This window comes from Euprymna scolopes, chromosome 45 (genome assembly GCF_053919585.1).
Source record: "Euprymna scolopes isolate OS-2025 chromosome 45, ASM5391958v1, whole genome shotgun sequence".
Taxonomy (NCBI): domain Eukaryota; kingdom Metazoa; phylum Mollusca; class Cephalopoda; order Sepiida; family Sepiolidae; genus Euprymna; species Euprymna scolopes.
The window spans coordinates 14,492,438-14,498,492 of NC_136526.1; positions in this window are offsets into that span (position 1 = coordinate 14,492,438).

Below are 6,055 nucleotides of genomic sequence, written 5' to 3' on the forward strand. Positions count from 1 at the left end.
TGCCACAACTGTATACCCTTCTCTCCCTGGTCCCCCCTCCTCCCCCGACCTGAACCTACTGGACTACTTCGTTTGGTCATACGTCGAGAACATCACCAACATGACCTCCCACAGCACCAAAGCCAGCCTGATCGCCGCCATTCGGCGAGCTCCTGCCTGTACTTGTGGAAAAGGCATGCTCCCAGTTCCGGACCTGTATCTAGGTGGTGACTGAGGCTGGCGATAGCTACATTGTAGATGTCGGTTCTATGACATAATCAAGTGACATGAATCACTTTTTCAATAACAGTTTTTGAATAAAGTTGTAGTGTTGTTTTATTTTCTACGACGCATTCGCGTTGACAAACAGGTTCTCGCCACATCACCGAAGTTAAACAACGGCCAGTAGCAGATAGGTGACCATTTGGGAAGGCTAGGCGCTGTATGTACCTGTTGGGGAGGTTGGGCGTGAGATCAGCACCCTCACCCCGAAAAAAGGACTTCTCGCTACAAAAGCATCTACAAAGTTGTAGATGGCCTATTCCTCTCCAGGGGGCTCAAGGTTATCGATGGATTATGGATTGTTTTCTTTGAGGCGATAATTTTATCGTTCCAGCCTCTATAACAATTAAAGCAACCGTTGTAACAGAACACATTCGTGTTAAATGTGTTATCAGATTTTTTCATCTTTTCTTTTCTTTTCCTTTTTTTTTTTTTTTTTCGTTCTTTCTTTCCACTTCCTGTTGTTAAACCGGTCGGCGGTGTGATGATGAAACTGTCGCCTGATCGCCTCGGGCAGTCGATCTAAGCTGCTCACGCAATGAGTAGCGGTCAATGACCCGAACCCACGCGGCAGTCGGCACGCACTGTTTAGAGCTTTTTTCTTTCTTTCTTTCTCTCTTGTTTTTTTAATATAGTGTAGCCAGGATATAAGAGACCCGATTATAAGAAAAACGGATATAAGAGAAATTTTCTTTGGTCCCAAATTTGATCCTGTGTTAACGTGTACAGTGTAACCCGGATATAAGAACCCCGGATATAAGTGTAACCCTGCTATTTTGACCCGGATATAAAAGACTCGAATATAGGAAAACCTGATATAAGATAGATTTTCTCTGATCCCAAATTAGGGCCTGTGTTAATGTACAGTGTAACCCGGATATAAGAACCTCGAATATATGTAATCCGGATATAAGAGACCCGAATATAGAAAAGCCTAATATAAGAGAGTTTTCTGGTCCCAAATTAGAGCCTATGTAATGTACAGTGTAACCCGAATATAAGTGTGACCCTGATATAAGAGACCCGCGTATAAGAGCCCGTGTATAATAGACCCTGATATAAGAAACACAGATATAAAAGAGATTTCCTCTGATCGCAAATTAGAGCCTGTGTTAATGTACAATGTAACCCGGATATAAAAACCCCGGATATATGTGTAGCCCGGATATAAGAGAGCTGGTGGGACCGGGCACTAAGTCTCTTATATCAGGGTTACATTATAATGTAAAAAGAAAGGGAAAGGGAGTACTTACAGGTTGTATGTTCATCCTTCGAGATAAATATGGCGAAAAGAATGTAGACCAACGTTTTTATTTACTTACCTTATTAACGAGGGCAAAACGTTATACACAAGGTCGTTTTTTTTAATGTGTGGAATATCGAACTTTTCAAAAATGGATTGGAACAAACATAAAAATTAACTCAGTCTAGCAGGATCTATCCTTCACTGACTGATGACAGAAAAATTGAAGTGCAGTGGTAAAACAGATACTACACTTTGCGCCTCACCAAAATTCCAATAAAAACAGTGTTTGATTCAAATTCAGATAAACGTGGAAAGGGGAATTGTATAGAACCACTGTTTACAACTACGTCCGCAAAGTCAGACCGCACAACTAATTTAAATCTAGTGTACATTAATCGATTAGAACGTTTTCTGTATGATTCAAGAGCCACTTGAATTCGATAAAATAAGCTTCATTGCTAACCAAAATCTCAGTTTCAGAGAGCTGCAAACAAACTGCACACGATGTAAAATGTAAACTTACCAACCTCATCTTGGATCGATTATGATTGCATTGCGATGGTTACACACGCGTGCGCACACACACATTTCCACGCATGTGCGCACACGCACAAGCACACACGCGCGTGCGCGCGCACACACACACACACACACACATCCCATGCAGCAATTGGGAATCACCAGTGTTGAGGATAGGGCTTTATCAAACGAAAGCATGCCAAAGTCTATTCATGCAAGATGAAATTTTCTCGACAACTTGTTAAGACAAGGAAATATAAAGAGTTTGTGAAAAGTAAGACTTCAAAGGTTCCAAGAACGTTCTAGTGAAAAAAAAGGATTATTTTTTAGGAAAAAATTGGGCACACATTTTATTTCGGTTGTCACCGTGTGCGTTTACGTGTGTGTTAATGACATAGGCATGAAAATGTTTGCGCATTATTTTGCCAATTTTGTCAGCAAGCTAACATAAGTATGAACCGTAAAGGCTCCTTTGTTTAGCATTGTGTATATGTTGACGTTGTGTTTTGTAGTTCGTGAAAGACACCCACTGCATTTCAGCTGGGAGGAGGGGGTCCCCCAGTTCTAAAGCCACCAGAGTCCAGGACACTGTTGAGGTTGCTTGTTCATTGTTTTTGGCTAATGTATGGTCTTCTGCATTTCTAGAAGATTCACCGGACTTTACCTTCCAAAGTACCTCTCTGTTCACTATGTTGAAAGCTTTAGTAAGGTCGACAAAGACCATGTACAATTCACTGTTTTTCTCCCGTGCTTTTTCGGCAACTTGTCTAAGAGAAAAAACCATATCCACAGTGCTCTGGCCAGACCTAATCCCGCACTGTGACTCAGAATATACGTCATCCACTAGATCCCTTATGATTCTTTTGAGAATTAGATGTGCCAGAATTTTTCCTGTGATACAAAGAAAAGAATTGTCGCAACAATGTCGATTTCCTTTGTTGTTATAAACGTTTTATATCCGCATCCTTTTATTTATTTTTTTTTTTTACACAGTGATCACCACTTATCAAGGCCCGGAAGCCACTCAGGGATAAGGGTTATTGCAACAGCATTCCATCCATGAAACCAACTTATTAATATTATATATACTAGCAGGGGTACCAGGCATTGCCCAGTTGTTTGGAGGTGTGTGTGTGTAAGGCAGGGGGGGGGGTAAAGTATAGGCGGAGTAATAACCCTGGTTAAATATTAAAAAAAAATTATGTTAAACTTCTGTAAAAAATCGGCAAAACTAAACCCCCCCCCCCAAAGAAAACAGCGAACAAACGTAAAACTTAAAAATTCCATTCTGGTTTTTTTTAATCAACTACAAAACGAAGGAAAAAAATAGCATAAATAACCCTTAGACTCGGTTAAGTTTAAGTCCATGGTACGTTTCACCCAGTAGAAAGCATGGAATGAAAAGGAACGTTAAAATTCCATTCCAGTTTTTTGAAGCAACTATGAAGTAAAGAAACCCCAAACCGGTGTTCCTTCATACTGTCCCTTGTGAACGATCCCGCAATTGTGTAAGTGGTGGCGGAGGAAGGAGGAATTTATTAGAGAGAAAAGATTTTACAACTTCCATTGATTCTAACCGATTTTGGCAGTGAACTTTCAGCAGACAAAGTATAGGAATCTACAATTATCGAGGAAGTGTCGAGGTATAGGCCTATAACACACCTCAGATAATATGCTGCAGTTTGTGTATATTACATTTGCATGAAATGCCTTGATTTTCAATCTTATGAAGGTCAAAATTAGAGGGGAAAAATGAGTTCATTTTATATATATATATAGGGAGATTATATATATATATATATATATATATATATATATATATATATATATATCTGTCTGTCTGACGTAATGAACATTTAAATTAAAATGTTTAAAATTCAACGCTATTTCACATGATTAATGGTAGCCGAATGGATACGGCCTCCGCTAATCGAGCCCGAGATGTCTCGTGTCGCGGGGTTCGAATCGTTCGACTGGTAGTAATCGTGACACCCTGCACAGAAGAATCCCGAAAGGATGAAACACTAGTGTCTGTAGGTATTTAATTATTATAGTAAAAAAATAATTATATATATATAGCAGGCTTCTTCAGTCTTTGACAGACTATGGATACCTATGAAGGGTTGCTTGCGCATGAGATTTTTGTGGCAGGAGGTGCACAATCTCCAACCACACCTCTCCTGAGATGACATTGTTAAATACCAGTGGCAAGTAAAATACAGGACGACTGGAAACAAATGCCGAGATAAGTGGAGAGCACATACAGCGCCTAGAATTCCCAAATGGTCACTCATCTGGTACTAACCAGGTTCAACGTTGCTTAACTTCAATGATTTGATGGAGAACCGAGAAGTGATCTGAACACACAGACTGTTTCACTGTATCAGAGCTCTTCAGTGCAGCTAGACTAAGTACTACTTCAAGTCAGGATTGAAACCCAAGTGCAATCAGGCTCAATGTTGCTTAATGGTGATCTGACGAGAACCGGTGTGCCAACGCAATGATGCTGTGTGTATATATATATATATATATATATATATATATATATATATATATATATATATATGTAATTATACTGAGTTTGTGAAATTCATTAAATTTTTGGCTTAAAACTATATATATATATATATATATATATATATATATATATATATATATATATAGAGAGAGAGAGAGAGAGAGAGAGAGAGAGAGAGAGAGTCATCCACATATACTACTGTTTCATTGTATCACAACTCAACAGTGCGGCTAGACATACACCTTTCCCCAGTCGTGGATCGAACCTACAACCGTCGTGTTGGCAGGTGGCAGCTCTAATCATTGGACTAGGTATGCATACAGTGATTTCTATTGTTTGCCCATCATCGCTTTAAGGCAAAAGCATTGCTGAGAACCCAAAAGATATATGACATATTATTTTATAATGATGCTACTTCGGTCGCTACGTCGTATGCTGAAGCGCAAGAAGTTGGCAATAGGTTTTCTGAAGCCAGCAAATCATTTGGACTCACGATAAGTATTAAGAAAACTGAAGTCGTTCATCAGCCGCCTCCTCATCAAAAGCAAATGGTGTGAAACAAAATCCTCAAGTTCATTCTTTTCCTGATTATTGTATTACAGTAGTTGGGAAGAATTTGAAAAATCTCAAATATTTCACATACTTTGGTAGCATGGTGGACTTAAATGAACTTTTTCACGATGAAATTGTAAAACGTATAACGAAGGCAACGCCAGCTTTTGGTAAACTTCGGAACCGTTTGTGGAATGACAGAGGTAAAAAGTTAGAAACTAAAATCAGAATTTACGTCAAGGGGGCACAAGTGCTTGCAGTTCGTCAGAGCATTCACCATTAAAGTTCTTGTAGAACAGGCAGAGGGATGCAACATTTCGTCGATGGGACAGAGGCTGAAGCTTAGATGCCAGTTCAGGGCCTATCAGGTTTGCGACTCTCTTTTGAACCTTGTCAAGGAGCGAGAGACTAGTAGCAGATGCACCAGCCCAAATGTGACATACATGGGCGAATGGTGGCCTTATAGAGGTACAGGATACTTTCGGGTGTTAGTAGTTGTCTAGCACGGTAGAGAGAGAGCCCACCTTTCTTGTAGCGGCCCTGGCAATGCCTTCAATGTAATTGTTCCAACTCATGTTTCCTGTGAACGTTAGGCCAAGGAGTTTGAAAGATGTACTCTCAGATAAAGAGTCGTTGGCCATTGCTATAGGTGGTAGAGATGGTTTCTTGTAATTATTGAATGAAACTAGTTTAATCTTGGCGGCATTGAATGTGACCAATCATTTTTGTCCCCATTCCAATTGTAGCAAGCAGATTACGCACAGGACAGCCAACACCTTATTATATAACATAGCAAAAGACATATATTATTTTAATTGGAATTAATTATTGAGATGAGTATTATTTATTAATTTATTTATTGCGGACTATTATTCTCATCTTTCTTAGTTGTTGTTTCACAATGTTTCGGCCAACTATTCCTCTGGCCTTCATCAGGTGGTAACCCCGACGGGATAGGA